The 17,082-nt window shown below is 37.9% G+C and overlaps 1 long non-coding RNA gene across 1 annotated transcript; it reads left to right on the plus strand.

Annotated features, from left to right (window-relative positions):
• The first annotated feature begins 8,480 nt into the window (after nt 1-8,480).
• On the plus strand, nt 8,481-14,296 carry LOC129927622 (uncharacterized). Its single transcript, XR_008779233.1, has 3 exons — nt 8,481-8,596; nt 13,104-13,204; nt 14,096-14,296. It is a non-coding gene; the product is annotated as an uncharacterized LOC129927622 (long non-coding RNA).
• The last annotated feature ends 2,786 nt before the right edge of the window (nt 14,297-17,082 follow it).

The following is a 17,082-nucleotide window of genomic DNA, read 5'->3' on the forward strand; positions in this document are numbered from 1 at the left end:
TTATCGGGCTACCTTATAATACAATACAAAATAAATTTCCCCAATTTTCTAATTTGTAAAATTTATTATATACCATTGATTTTCAAACAAGGTTGGATGATATTATGAGTAAGGTAATCGTATACCTCAATAGATTGTTAATGCATAGAAGAGATAAAAGAGATAAGCCTGAGATTACAGTAAGAATGTTTTTGTTTGGTCATTACATGTAACCCATGTTTAATGTTATTTTAAATGGTGTAAATTTGAATTTATTAATAAATAGATATAATTTAAAAGGTAACTTTGAATTTTTTTTTCAGACTCACTAGTTAGAAACCAGTTTGTTTGTTTTTTAAGTGAAATTTGAAGTTGATGAATTAGCACAAAAACAATATAAGATAAGCAGGAGGGAGTCTAACAAAAACCGAAAAACATGGCAAGGGAAAACAGAGTTTTAGATCTTTCAGAATGCATGATGATAACGGCAACTTTTGTTTTCTGAAAGCGAAAATTGTAATTTTTAAAATCAACTATGCAAACAGTTTAAGAAAAAAACAACACCATTTTTACAACTATTGATTAATAACCATTTTTACAACTATTGGTTAATAACAATTACAATCATATTGGTTACCTATATACACCACTTCATATGATTCTATGTACAAGAATACGGATCCTTATCATAAGGCACGACATTGGTGATCCGAATTGTTTGGTAATGCCAGGGGCCGATTTGTTTTTCATTAGTCCGCCCTTGACGCTTTGCACTAGAAAGTAAGAACAGAGCACTCTACGTATAGAATATCAATAACACCTGATGTACGAGCTCAGCAGGTGGTAAGACACAAGACTTTTGTTACTTGTTTTATTTTCGTATTTGTCACTTAAACTGGATAACAAAATATGGAAACGAACTAAAAGTAGATTGTTCTGTGTTATGGTAACTATGTCGAGACTTAAGTATCTAACTACTTTTACCTTAAGCCTTTTCGTCGTCATGGAATATCTGGCACTGTCCAATAACAGCCGAACAATGATGTATCCAAGAAAAGTAACTGGTAATCAAGAACATTTTGTCATATTTTAATTAAAATCATTTAAAATACAGACGCCAAAAATTAATTATTAAAAGAATGTCAAATATTTTTCATCTATTAATTTTAATTAGATACCAATTATAAAAGTGATTACCGAAAGCGAGTATGCCTTCTCAGTGCCGGACTTTAGTGCGTGTACGCCTTTCTTCTTGTTTTCAACACACTCGTTCTTTTCGCAAGTCCCTTAACTCGTAGGTACCCAACACTTGACCGTGTGTCACGGTTGACCACACATAGTAACCGTGTCTCAACAATGACAAATACATTTTTTTAAAGAAGTAACTTTCAATATTCACACTTGCAAATGGCAAATTCATGGCAAATTGTCAATGAATTCGTTTATTAAAACAGAAATACAGGAATCGACCTAGATTCTCTTGAGCCGTTCTACTAATAGGGCGGCAAGCTTTTCAACAAAGATCAGTCACTACTGGCGACTTATGCAGCCGCTTCCCAGTTAGTGCCTAATGATAATGGGTCTTCTAAGAAAGTGCGACGACCCTTTTATATTTTTTTTGTCTCCCTTGTTATGGGAATCTTTTGTAAACATGGCACTGGATAGATCCACATGAAGAGAGAGCATAAAGCAAGGGTCTCGGATTGCAGATGCCATACACAACAGAAGCAGAAATAAGTGCGAAAACGCAACGGCGCCTGGTGATTACATATGCCCAACCTGTGACCTCAGCTGTGTATCAAGGATTGGCCTCTTTAGTCACACAAGAAGTTGCAAAGGGAAAAGATCATCTCACAAGACGTAAAATGTCACAGAGAGTATGGTATATTAAGGATATGCACGGTAGAGACTCTGGGAAGACTATTGCCTGTGCGGGAAAAGAATTCTCAATAGGCAACATGATCCTGGTTTGTTAGTCTAGAATCCTTTTTAGCCTAAGCCTAAAAAATAACTCAATGTTTGTATTTTATTTTTGCTTAGTTTACAAATAAACTATTTCTTTCTTTGAATGATTGAAAGATGCTAAAAGTGTGAGCACCAACCAGTCACAGACAAGTCTGATCAAAGAACTGACAGACATCTTACTGTACAGACTCAGTCAACCCAACGATGCAGAGAAGATACTTTATACTGAATCATGTGACACTGTGGCCTCCAGTAAGTAGAAACCTGACTTAGAAGTAACTCTAATAGAAAAGAGTTGGATAACTTCACAATCTAATAAGCCATAACTTTAGTCAGTGGCGTAGAAACGTGGTCGTGGGGCCGGGTTTAAGGATATGATAACAGGCCCCCTTCCTAAGCTTTTGATAAGAATAAAGGGGGATTGGGAGGACGCACCAAGCTCTCCATGCTGGATTCAGGACCGAGTTCCGACGCTAAGCTTTTTCCTGCGTTCTAAGCCACATTGACACGTGCCAACAGAAGGATAATTTTTGCGAAGACCAAAAAATGAAAAGCTTGTTGCATCTTACTAATGAGATTTACGATTTGTTATTTAGTATTTCTGTTCTATGTTTTGTTAAAGATTATAATATAATAACATTATGAATGGTAAGTGAAAATATATAAGAATTGAATACACTTAAATGATTACATTCGACACATTTTGTTTTCGATATTTTACGTGCCTTTATGGGCCCCTGTTGGTCATGGGCCAGGTTCATTGAACCCTTTCGAGCTATGGATGCTACGCCACTGACCTAAGTGTATGAAAACACTTGTCGAGATAGTCCAGAGTTTGAAAACTTAAGTCATTTATCCTTTTCTGACCTGCATGAGGTTTGGTTTCTGATATTCTTGAGATTTTGATTGCTGACCTGCATGAGTATTGGTCCAGGAAGTATGATGTAATAATTATAATTTACTATCACCATCATCCGCCAACTTTATTAGAGTTAAAACTTGACAGGATTTAAATTTAACCCTGATAATACTAGTAATTGACTATATTGTCCACCCAAGGACCAGGTCAAAAGTCCGTCCACCCTATGACCAGGTCAAAAGTCCATCCAAAGATAATGTCTGGATTATTTTGACCACTTGGTCTAACAGGCAACCAAATTCTGCCCCCTCATTTCTATGGAAACTTTCGAATCTTTGAAAACAATAGTATTCCATGAATTAAGATACATTTTGTTAGAGACATCAATTTACCATGTGTTGGTTATGTAAACGTAATGTAATGTATTAAAAGTAATGTTTTCATTTTTGTTTTCTTTCTTTCGCTACCTCCAGGGATAGACTTAGACTTGATTTAGCCTTAATAAATTTAAGATATGTGGCCCCTTAATTGTACGAGATGTCCTTGCGAACGCCGGTATGGTCCGACAGTTACGCTGGGTTGAGCACGTATCCCGTATGGGAGAAGAACGTATGCCAAAGGCAGTCTTTTTTGGTGAGCTAAAAGGTGGTCGACGTAACAGAGGCGCCCCACGGAAACGCTTCAAAGACCAGCTTAGGCGTCAACTTGCCTTGGCTGACATAGAAGAGAGCACCTGGTTGCATGCGGCCTCAGAACGAGACAGCTGGAGGTCACTCACGAAGGCCGCGGGATACACATTTGAGACCAAAAGAAAATATGCTGCCGAGGACAAACGCAGATGGCGAAAAGAAAACCTAAATCGAACACCTGCGGACAATGGTTATGCTTGCCCTGGATGTGGCAAAATATGTAGGTCACAGCTGGGACTGCGCAGCCACGGGAAATACTGCATTCCTGACTAATCTTCGGACTCGAAGACTAGCCTTATTATTATTATTATTATTATTATTATAAAAGAGCGAGTATTCATTCTCTGGCGAAGCCAGGGTCGAGTTTCGTTAAAGGGAAACGAAATTCATCGTAGTCCCTTTATCAGTTTCCACCGAGGAATTTTCTGGTGCTGTGGCAGGTCTGCAGAAGTACCGCCCTTCTTCAAAGAAGGCTCGTGGCAGAGTGGTAAAGCGATTGGTTTCCGAACCGGGAGGGGGGGGGGGAGGGGTTCCGAGTTTAATTTTAATTTCGGGATCCTTAGGCCAAACCTGAGTTCACACTGTTTTAAGAAGTACCTGACTTTTAGTTGTGGAAATGTACATGCGTTTTCTCGTTGTGCTGGACACATTACATTAGCGGTGGTCCACAGAAACAGAAGACATTGACATCATCTGCCCTATAGGTCGTAAAGGGGAACTTGACTTCATTCGTTACTTTTTCTTCAAAACAATATTGGGGGGGGGGGCCTCCAGGCAAGTGGGGTCCACAAGGTATAGCGTATGTTGTCTAGAGGTAAATCCATCACTAAGTCGACCACCTCACAATGCAATACTTTTATCTCTTACTGTTGTTTTCTAAGAACTTTTTCCTTGTTTCCAAACTGCACCCATGAAAACAAGCTTTTACGTCACCTTCTAAACACGCACACACACTACTAGTGTAATAGTGTAATGGTATCACCTAATAGTTTGTAGGTTGTTTTTTTATATCTTAAAATACTCGCACAGATGTTGAGTACAACAGGGGGTAACAGATACGCAAACACAAATCGGCACGACCTACCTCTCGAACCTCGCAAAACAACCAAAATGTATTTGTTTATGTAAAGAAAATTCTTTTGTGTAAAATAGTCATCCTAGAGTTTACTTTAAAAAAAAAACACTTCTAGTCACGTACTAAGAAGTGTCAAGGTTGCTCTTACAAAGTTTATATGAACGCAATCCGTCTGTCTGTCCGTCTGGTGCACATTTTGTACACGTTACTTCTCCCACTTCCCATTCTCGGATCAAGTTGAAACTTTCCATATTTATCGACTTTAAAAAAAAACATGAATCGATAAGAAATTAACAAATTTATTTAAATTAGTGGCAATCAATTAATTTTGTCTGACATAGAAAAGGGAAATAAATCTTACAGTACGGAGATATGCGACTGCAAATGTATAGTTTTTCGCCTTATGTAAGTTTTTTATTTTTTTTTAATTTTTTATTTGTATGGTATAAGCAATACACAACGTGCTTACATTTCTAGAGTAAAAAATACGGTCTCTAGTAACACAAAACCAACAAAACAACCCAAAGGACTTTTTAGATGAACATTATACATGGCCTATTTCCCTACTATTGAAGAAGCTAGTTTTATAGTGAATATATATTAAAGAATATAGCTGTGTAGGCTTATATACTTTTGAGGAAAGTTCCCTCATTTTGGTTTTAAAATATATTTATTTGTTATTTTATATTTTGAAACTTAGAGATTAATATGCCTCGAACGTTTTATTTGCACTAGGCTTTAACTAGTTGTTCCAAGTAACAATCTAAAAATAAGCATTAGATATTATAATTCATGGCAAGCGGAGTTATCAGTTTCTCCTAATATCAGGGCCTACTCAGGCTTGGGACTTTGGACAGTCTCATCTGTTCGATTCCTCAAAGCAGGGGTTTTCAAACTGTGGTACTTGGATCCCAAGGGGTCTGCGAGAAAACCGTAGAGGATCCACAGGTGGATGTATTCAGTTAAAATAACCTCTTATCTAAACGCTAGTTTATCCCATCGGATAATTTGAATAATAATGAAGTCGCTACTTACTACTGTTAAATAACTTTGTTACAAACTATTCTTTGACGACAGCTTGTCAAAACAACAATGATTTTTAACAAACCTGAGAAAGAATATTATTTTGTGCATCAAAATCAAATTGACCTATTTTACAAGCCAATCAACGTCGTTCTTTCCATTTCTCTGCTTCTCAAACCAATCAAAGTGGGTCTTTCCAGTGGCCTAGCAAGGTAACCGTGGGCCCGGGTTCAAGAATATGTTGAAGGGCCCCTCCCCCCCCCTCCTCCGTATGACAAATATTTTGTGTGACAAAGAAATCCAGTAGTTTTTATGTATCGCTACATTTACTAAGACATTCCAACGCAAGTTCATGAGCACTGCTGACATAATCATTTAGTACCATGTTTAGTACCATGTTTAGTACCGTGTTTAGTACCATGTTTAGTACCATGTTTAGTACCGTGTTTAGTACCATGTTTAGTACCATGTTTAGGGAACATAAGTAGCTGCTTTTGTTGACACAATACCTGCAGGCTATTGTATTGTCCGCTCATGTTGAAAAATCAACATTGCCTTGGCATCGTAATTAAAGAAAGATGGTGATATTTTATTACTTAATTGGAGTATTTGTTCAGTCAATCCTGCAGACTTCTGGTTCTCGTCATCGGAGTTCACAAAATATTTTCAGAAAAAAAAATGCAAATTTAATACATTTTTAAATTCTTTTTGAGTGCTGTCAGCCATGATAGAGAAAATGGCGCAGATTGTATCTCCTTTAGTATTTCGCTAAGATTGCATTGCCTAACAGGTCTATTATTTTGAATATGTGGGTCAAGGTAAAGGCTTGTGTGGGTTTTTTTTTCTCTTGAGAATGTATGTACTGCTAAGACGTTGTCGTTGTTACTTGTGTTACCAAAACGATACTCTTAGCAACGTCCGCTTACTGAAGGGTTGTTGCATGCTAATGTTAAAGCTAACATTCATTATACGATGAATTACTTTCATAAAATTCAATATGGCGTTAAGGATATTTTAAGGAAACTTTTTTTAAACCAATTTTTACAAAACTGCATTGTAGTGCAGGCCACAATTGGTCATTAGTTATGGGACCGGGCGATATGAAACCCATACGCGCCATGCAGTGCCGTATTTAGAGTAAAAAATGACTTAGGCTATTTGTTATATGGGGGCCCCATATAGGTCCAGATATTGTATGTAACAACTAAATATTTCTTGGAGGCCCTAAGCTAGAGCTTATGTTGCATAGAGATAAATCCGGCCCTGGCCCCATGGTTGTTACACTATCGGGTGTGGGCCCGGGTTTATTGAGCCCCTTTGCGCCATAGATGCTACGCCACTGGGTCTTTAATTTCTCTGCTTCGTCACGCCATTCAAAGAACTAGTCCAAGATTTGTTTCATATTTCCAAATAGCATCTGCATATAATTAATATATTTTTTAAGATCAAGTTATACAGTGGTAATTCGTGTTTTTTAAATGGTTTTCACACGCTCATATAACAGTGAGATTATGGACAAATATTTGAAGCCTAAGCAGACATCTGAAGATGAGCAGGAGTGTTATGGAAATAGTTGCAATGAACTGAAACATGATGCCGTAAGAGGGACCTCACTACCTAAGACAAAACTACATTTATATGCTCCTAAATATCTACAACTAGGGTTAACTCTTTCTCTCCTAACTGACGATACCAGCGTTGATTCCACCAGAATGTGGTAAATAATTACGGAGAGAAAGAGTTTAATATTATACAATTGCAAAGTGATCACCCACAATGTGTCATTGGCAATCTACAAAACTGAAGAGTGAAGAGTCATGTGTAACAAATTATACTGAACTAAAAAAAACACCTGTTGACCTCTTCAATCTTGGAGTAGTAATGTATGCAAATCAGTGGAAAATGAGAAGTAAAGCGACACCAATGAATGAAAAAGTTCTCACGACTCTATATATGATTGCATTGCAAAGAGTGCAGAGTCCATAGAGCTAAACACACACACACATACACACACATGGTTGATAAGTAAAATTCCCCTTTCGGACCTTGCGATTTACAGGGCAGATGATGTTAAGATCATCTGTTTCTTTAGCCAACGGTTAACCTGCAGGATGTCATGTGGCCAGCACAACCACAAACCGCCTTTACTTTCCCCAACTAGTCAGGTACCCATTAGATTTGGGTGGACTTAAGGGCGCCATAAAATCCCGAAAATTCATAATCAAAGTCATCACCGAGATTCAACCCAAGAACCCCAGGTTCGGACGCCAAGCGCTTAACCACTCAGCCACCACGACCCCAACACCCGGTTGATACATACATAGTAAGCATATAGTTATCATAAATGTATCATTTGTTTGTTTCAGAACCTAGCTTCACATTGATATTTACAAACACGGTTGTGGAGAGTTTAATTATGCTAGCGGCTTTAGAAAAACCTGATTCGGTTAGACAAACTGGCTGCGTCGGGGATCTGCTAATATAGTATGGCTTGTAAAGGGGTCCCTGAACTGAATGAGAACCTCTGCCCTAAATGGCTAAGGCCGATTCTACTAATATTTTACTGTTTTAGTAATCCGGAGGAATTTTATTTTTAAATAAATTAGGGTTAAGTTTTTTAAATAAAATATACTGCATAAATTGAGTGTGTAATATCCGTGTATAGCTAAACATTTAACAAATACTTTATTTTAAATTTCAGAAACCGAAATTGCATGTACAAACTACAGCTGTCCAAGGGGCATTAACCCTGACCCAGGAGCAAGAGTAAAAAAAATGGTGTTGTCTCCCAAATTCAGCCTCTCTACTGACCAAAGAGAGATGATTCTGACCATGGGGAAGACCATACCGGAGAGTGACGTCATCATCCTGTCGGCCAGCTCAGCAAACCATTATGCTGAGATGCAGGCCATGTTCCAGAACTTACACACCGTAGTCTACCCTAACATGGCGAATTTCACTATGGTTTTATTTGACATAGGACTTACCAAGGAACAGAGGAGCACGGTGATCAATTTTTAGCATTCGGTCTACATTGATATCAAATTTCATATGATACTACATTCTGAAAAAAACGAAACTATTTCCGGTATAAGAAATATACTTGTATATGATCCGCACAATGAATTTTAGTTTTCAATATTTATTAAGGTTGAAATTATTGAAGAAAAAAAAAATTTAGAAAAATAAAATAAGGAGAAACGAGTGGGATTTAAAAGGTAAAGGGAGGTAACCGAAAGAAAAAAAAAGAAAAAAAAAACAAGTTACAAAAGACAGTTTGTGTGGAAACACAAACTCAAAATCGGCCCCCGAAGTGGTCCACCCAGGCAGGCTTCAATATTTTCAGAAAGAGCATCCGAATGAAATTATATCAGACAAATGAGAGATAAGAATGGAGAAAGAAGGTTAACAGATCTTGTGTAGTGCCCCAACTTTCCCGCAGATCTAAAGGATAGGTGAAAGTGAATGTAAAGTTAAATGTGAACCTAGCCTAACTAGTTCCCCTCTCAGACCTTGTGGTCTATAGGGCAGATGATGTAAAGCTCACCTGTTTTTGTGGCCTACGGTTAACGAGGGTGTCATGTAGCCAGCACAACGAACGACCAACCGCCTATAATTTTCCCCAACTAATGTCAGGTACGCTCAGAGGCGCCCAAAGATTCCAAAGTTGAAAATCCCAGTCTTCACCAGGATTCGAACCCGGTTCGGAAGCCAAGCGCTTTACCGCTCAGCCACCGCGTCTCCCCTGGCCTAACTGATATCTTACAATTGATCTAATTGTTTTGAAAAATGTTCCATCTTATTCGAATCCTCAAAATAAAAAAAATATTTAAAAAAAATAAATGAATTCCCGCATTAAAATTGTTAAGGAAAATGAAGTTTACAAGATTACTATTCGTTTTAAATTAGGTCTAACTTATAATGCATTCTAATTAGCTTTTTCTCTTTAAAAAAACTGCTTGCATAACTGATTTTAAAAGAGGGCTAGAGTGGGTAGGGCAGTAGAAGCAATCACCCCCCCCCACCCCACCAAATTGGCTAAGATACCTGAAGTGTAGCGACATAATATAAAAATTATATAGTAATTCAACTAACTTTGTTCACAAACTATGATTTCTAAATAAAAGTAGGACCCTCCCCCCACTCAAAGGGTTAAGGTGGGAAGGGCAGTAGATGTATACGCCCCCCTCCCCCCCCCCCCACCGTAGTACCAATCGGCTAACAGGGAAACGACTTAATATAAAGATCTGTTAAAATTTCAATAACAAATTTTAATCATATAGATATTTAATTGATTCTGTTAACAAGCTATGATTTCTACCAATAAATAGGACCGCTCCCCCCCCCACTCGAAAGTTTATGGTTGGGGGGGGGGGATTGATGCCATCGCCACCTCCCCATCCCACCAAATCGGCCAACATGCTAGAGGGGGGGAGCGAGGTAATCTAAAAATAGGTTGAAATATAAATAATTAGTATATATTATTAACATAACTAATAAATTCGTACACAAATTGTGTGATTTATTTAGTAAAATTCGTCCTCTCCCCCCCCCAAGCACTGGCGGATCCAGGGGGGGGCGGTAGGGGCGATCGCCCCCCCCCCACTCGGCCGACCGCGGGGGGGGGGGGGCGGACGAACTTTAGTATAGGATTCACACAATTTGTATACGAATTTATTACTTATGTTAAAAATATATACTAATTATTTATATTTCAACTTATTTTTAGATTATTTCGCCCCCCCCCTTCTAGTATGTTGGCCGATTTGGTGGGGTCGGGAGGGGGGCGATGGTATCAATCCCGCCCCCCCCCCCCTACACTTTCGAGTGGGGGGGGGGCGGTCCAATTTATTGGTAGAAATCACAGCCTGCTAACAAATCAATTAAATATCTATATTCTTGTAGCTTGTTATTGATATTTTAACCTATCTTTATATTATGTCGTTCCCTGTTTGCCGATTGGTGGGGGGGGGGACGAATACCTCTTCTGCCCTTCCCACCTAAACCCTTTGAGTGGGGGGGGGCGGTCCGTTTTCATGGAGAAATCATAGTTTGTGAACAAAATTAGTTGAATTAATATATAAATTTTATATTATGTTTCTCCCTTTCTGGTATTTTGGCCGATTCGGTGGGGTGAGGGGGGGGCGATTGCATGTACGGCCCTCCCCACTCTAGTTCTCTGAGTGCTGGGGGGGGCGGTCCTATTTTTGTGGAGAATCATAGTTTGTGAATAAAATTAGTTGAATATCTATATAATATAAACTACGTATTGATATGTGACCCATTGTAAATATGTCGTACCACACTCTAATCTCAAATTGTATCATTAGTAAATTTAAATGAAAAAGGGTTGTACCAGGTGGGAGGGGCGATACATGCAATCGCATTTCCCCCATCGGACAAATCAATACTTTTTCTTTTTGTATTATAGTTAAGAAATTACAAAATTTAAAAAATCTGTCACTAATATAATTTATATATACTATAAATTAAATTCTTATATCGAGTCGCCCCATACCTATTCTTTAATGCCAAATGCAATCTTTAGCAGAAATTAGTAAAGGAGCGAGGATTAATCGTTTTCACTCTACCGCCATTCCCATTTCCAGACAGAGTTTTTGTAATTTCACATGAAGTTATCATAAGTATTTTAAGAAAGACTTTGCATTGGAAAAGTTAGAATTCAAACGAAATTTTTCAGTATCAGAGTCATGATTGAGATGAGTTCTAAACTCAAATAACGTTTTTATAGTCACCTTTTCCCAACCTTTTCAATCTGATATTTTTCTAGCTAAATAAATTTGGGACTATAACTCACGATTTATACTCGAGTTTTCTTGAAAAATATTTATCGAATAAGTTTTTTTTCGGCGGCGATCCTCAAAGCAAAAATCTAAATACGTGGGGTATCCTATCTTTTCAAGGAACAAAGCGGTTTTATTTGCAATGTATTATGGGCCTATAAATTCAAATTAGAATATTTTTCAAGTACAACATTATTCGAAAGGTCGTTTTTTAATAGTATGAATAATGAGCTTCAGGTCAGGAGAATGCGTTTCTGCAGTGAAGAATGCAAGAAAACGCTTTTGGCGTCGGGGCTTCGCCCCGAACTTCATTTATGGGTAATGAGTTGTAGATGTCAGGAGAATGCGTTTCTGCAGAGAAGAATGCAAGAAAACGCTTTTGGCGTCGGGGCTTCGCTCCGTACTCCATTGATGAATAATGAGCTGTACTTGTCAGGAGAATGCGTTTCTGCAGTGAAAAAAGCAAGAAAACGCTTTTGGGTGAAGAGTGAGCTGTACTTGTCAGGAGAATGCGTATCTGCAGTCAAAAAAGCAAGAAAACGCGTATGGGGTCGGGGCTTCGCCCCGAACTCCATTGATGAATAATGAGCTGTACTTGTCAGGAGAATGCGTTTCTGCAGTGAAAAAAGCAAGAAAACGCTTTTGGCGTCGGGGCTTCGCCCCGAACTTCACCAGAGAACCTTATAGCGCTGCCCCAGTTGTTTTGTTTTTCGCCGAAGGTTGAGAAATGCTTCTTTTTTTATTCTCATATTTATATATATATATATATAATATATATATATATATATATATATATATATATATATATATATATATATATATATATATATATATATATATATATATATATATATATATATATATATACATATATGTGTGTGTGTGTGTGCGCGCGTGTGTGTGTGTGTGTGTGCACGTTTATGCGTAGGGTTAGGGTTTACTGGGCGTTAGGGTTAGGGTTTGGAAAAAAATCGCCCCCCCCCCCACTCCAAAGTTCTGGATCCGCTAGTGCCCCCAAGTAGTGGCCGACTGGGGGGGGGGAGTTATCGCCTCTACCGCCTCCTCCCTTTATCCGCCAGTGCTAATTACACATAAAACATTATCCACACAAAACAACAAAAATGTTGATTCGATAGGCCTCTAACTCTCTTGGTATGCGTGACACTTTCACCTGCTAGAATTTACGCATTTGCTGCTTCGGCCATCGAGGAGGGCAAACTTGTGCGATTGTGTATTGGTATGTTCATTATATGGACATCTAGATCTAACACTAGGCCTAAAGTTCTGTTTTAGAACTCTGAAAATCTAGTGTAGATCTAATTCTAGGCCTAGAATCTAGATGTAATCTCTATTAGATTTACGTAAAAATATAAGCAACGCTTATGAACTTCAGAAAACCTTTTTCATTGATTTTATTGTTTGTTTCTTTTTGTTTTCTGGAGTTCACATTTATTACACATTAAAATGTGTGAGCAAAAATAAAGATATTAATTTTTTGTTCTTATAGCCTATATTGTCCGACAATATTAGAGAATAGTTTTTGTTTACCCTCTAGCCCATTTATAGAAATGTATGACCCTACTATACAATAGTTCATTATGTTTTTTTTTTCTGTTAATTGTATGAGTGTATTGGACGAAATTCTTTTTTATACAATAATTATTTCCATAACCTAGACCCTTTTTAATTTTTTTTTTTATTCCAGACAGAAAGAAAGTGTAGATGTCACGTGGTCACATTCCCGGGTCATTTATTCAAACCATACATACAGAACAATTTGTGTTATGCCTGGAAACCTTTGATTCTACTGGTAAGTTTACTCCTTGATTGTACTGGTAAGTTTACTCCTTGATTGTACTGGTAAGTTTACTCCTTGATTGTACTGGTAAGTTTACTCCTTGATTGTACTGGTAAGCTCTCTATTTAATTGTACTGGTAAGCCCTCTATTAGATTGTACTGGTAAGCTCTCTATTTAATTGTACTGGTAAGCCCTCTAATTGATTGTACTGGTAAGCCCTCTATTTAATTGTACTGGTAAGCCCTAAATTTGATTGTAGTGCTAAGCCCTCTAATTGATTGCACTGGTATGTTTACTACTTGATTATACTTGCATGTTTTCTATTTGATTCTAGTGGTAAGTTTAATACTCGATTGCACTGGCCCTCTATTTGATGGTACTAATATGTTGACTCTTCGGTTGTACCGATAAGTACGTTTCATAGGAAGAATTCATAGGCACCATTTAGTGAGAGACTAATATTTTTCTTCAATCCAATGTTGGCATTTTCTTTGTGAAATTAATACATTTAAACTAGCTTTTTGTAATTGAGTTTTCTTTATCTAGTGATTGTTTGAAAAACTGTGCATCGGATCGCACGTTATGAAAGGGAAACTTGTAATTTTCTATTTATTTCTTTGCGACATAGCCGATAAAGAAAGCAATTGCTCAGAGTTTATTGTATAGAGTATATTGTATAGAGTATATTGTATAGAGTATATTGTATAGAGTATATTGACATGGACCGCATCACAAACAAAAAGTCCAAAATCGAATGAAGTTTCATCGTGTCTTGTGGGCAAGAATTGTATGGGTTCATGAGCTCAATTTAACCCGCGGGACTGATTGGATCAAAGATCATCATTTTTAGAGGTTCTTCTTTTAACCTGCTTTTTGCTGCTGAGCTGTAATCTCTTTTGCAGATTGTGCCGTGAAGAAATGGTGTCATGTTTCCTTCAGTTGTTCAGAGCTATCATACAGAGTCTATTATGTCATGGATGTAATGGTAGTAGGCTCTGCCATTTTTAAAGACAATAAGTCATGTTGTGGAGACGAAAGGCAGAGCTGCTCCATGACTTTATACTTGTTATGCTGACTGATGTTTCAAATTTACTTTCGTACTTTTGACATCATTGCAGTCAACTGTCCTAAAAGCCAGGAAATATTTGGTCTACCAGGATACTTCAGTGAGATGGTCGGATGGGTATCTATCCACTTTTGAAAGAGCGGAGAAATTCGGTCATCAAATTTTCCGATACAAAGCATCTATTCGCTTACCTCTCAACACTTATCCACAGGTAAGCACTTATCCACATGTTAACACTTATCCACAGGTAAACACTTTTCCACTAGAAAACACTTTTATCCACAGGTAAACACTTATACACATGTACATCATTTTTATATTCATGCCTGCACGTCTCTACATATCCACTAGCAAAACAAAGCACTTAATGTATAGACACTTAAAGTAAACACTTAAAGTAAACACTAAAGTAAACACTTAATGTAAACACTAAAGTAAACACTTAGTCTGTCTGTCTGTCCGTCTGTCCGTCCGTCCCGTTTAGATCTCGTAAACTAGAAAAGATATTGAAAATCCGACATCATGATATTTTAGACCATTCAAGTTTCTAATGTAACGGCTAATTTTTCATTTTCTGAAAGCTATTTAGTAAGGGAGATGCGACAATTTACTATATTTTTAACACATTTATGCAAACAGTTTTAGATTTTTGTCAAAAAAAAATAAATTTTTGTTTCAATTGTATTGTATTGTATATAAGTTCTGCCCTACTAACTACTATTCTTTACAAACAAATGTTTAGTATTATTACTAATTAGTTAATAAGTAGTTTTTCATATTATCGCCATGTAACACCACTCCAAAGGGGAGATTTTTTATTATTTAAGGAAATGTTGTTTTTTTTAAGGCAATGCAGAACATATTAACTAGATAATTATTATATGACATTAGTTAGGCCAGGCTCACATCGAATTTCACTTTCAACTATCCCTTGGTCTGCTGCACCGTTGGGACACCACACAATATCTGTCAGCCTTCTTTCTCCATTCTTCTCAGTCATTTGCCTTTGATAGAATTTTATTAGATAAGTCATTCTGTCATTCTAACTGCTACATTTACACACAAAAAATGTTTACTTTTTTTTTAAAGAGAAAAAAATCTATTTAGTGTATATACTAGTTGGACACAATTTAGAACACCAATTAATAAGTAGTTTTTTTTTTCATAGTGTTACGAATGAACAGTGACAGGTAGAGGTCACTATGTGTGACCCCGGCGAGATGACACAGCACCGAGTGTTATCTGGAATCTATGCATGTAAACAAAGACAGGATGGGACGTGCCTCATGTGTTGTTCCAGAGGACGAACAGATTTACGAAGGGGGGGCATTGTGACAAATGAACAGTGACAGTTAGAGGTCACTACGTGTGACCTCGGCGAGATGACACTGCAGCAGGCATACTCTGGAATCGACATGTATAAACAACAACAGGATGTGATGTTTCCTCCCATGTTGTTCCAGAGGGTACTAGCAGTGTTTTTGCAACAATAGACAAGCGATTAGGGACTCTTTATAAACCAGAGATGTTCATGTGAAAAGGGTCAGTACAGTCGTCGACACTGTTCTCTACTGTGCGAGACAGTAGAAGAGAGTGGACTTGAGCCGTTACAGTCGATACAGTCGATGTAAGACGTATACGCTACATGTTACAGTGACGAATTGTTATAGTTATAATTCAATAAAGTTATTTAAAGCTGAAAGTTGAGTCGTCAAGTTCTTTGCAGTGTTTCTTTTATTTGTGTGCCTAGTACATTTAGCCAGAAAATCAGAAATACGTAACAATTGGTGTCAGAAGTGGGATGTTTTCTGGCTGAAATGTCTTCGAGGAAACTACTTAACCAGCTGTTGGTCAAAGAATTAAGGCAAGAACTTCGTGAGAGAGGTCTGCAGCTCAATGGTAACAAAGAAACACTAACAGAACGCCTAAGACAGGCCCTTATTGAGGAAGATCAAGATCCAGATGAATACATATTTGAATTAAACCCAGATATGACAGAGGTCCTGAGTAACATGCAGGGCCAGATGGACTTAATGAAGGAGAGCCTCAAGAAAATAAACGCCATGAATGAAAACGTAAATGAACTGATGAGCTCTATGAACGAGAAGATTGACCAGAGAGTCAACACTGTGGAAAAAGAAATGGAAGAGATAAGGACTCATGTCCAAGAACAACTGAGTAAGGAACGGGGTACTAGAACAAAAACATTAGTGCCCGAAATCTCTGGGAAGATAAAGCCGCCTGTGTTTGATGGATCCATCTCATGGACTGTTTACAAAAGACAGTTTGAGGCAGCGGCCAAGGTTAATAACTGGAACACTGAAGAAGAGAAAGCGACTGCTCTGGTGTTAGCTTTAAGAGGGAAGGCAGCAGAACTGCTTCAGTCAATAACAAATCAACAAGATTACGCTGCCATTGTTAAGGCTATGGAGCTCCGTTACGGAGACGAACATTTACAAGAAGTTTATAGAGTTCAGTTGAAAACCCGACAACAACGCTCCGGTGAAACCTTGCAAGAGCTAGAGGCGGACATAGAACGTCTTGCTCATTTGGCATATCCAACAGCAGCACAAGACTTTCTGGACGTCATTATCACTGATGCATTCATTGATGCTATTCGAGATCCAGAACTGAAGAAGGCAATAAGAATCAGTGGTAAGCGCAAATCCAGCGAAGCTCTGGTCTACGCCCTCTCCTATGAAGCCGCCAAAGACGCCTCTAAGAATATCCATCATGGGCGTATGCTGGAAGTCCAAGAAGAAGATCTTACACAACTTCTCAGAAGGGTGACTGAAGTGCTAGAAGAACGCAGACCAAATAAGA

Source organism: Biomphalaria glabrata, chromosome 8 (genome assembly GCF_947242115.1).
Source record: "Biomphalaria glabrata chromosome 8, xgBioGlab47.1, whole genome shotgun sequence".
Taxonomy (NCBI): domain Eukaryota; kingdom Metazoa; phylum Mollusca; class Gastropoda; family Planorbidae; genus Biomphalaria; species Biomphalaria glabrata.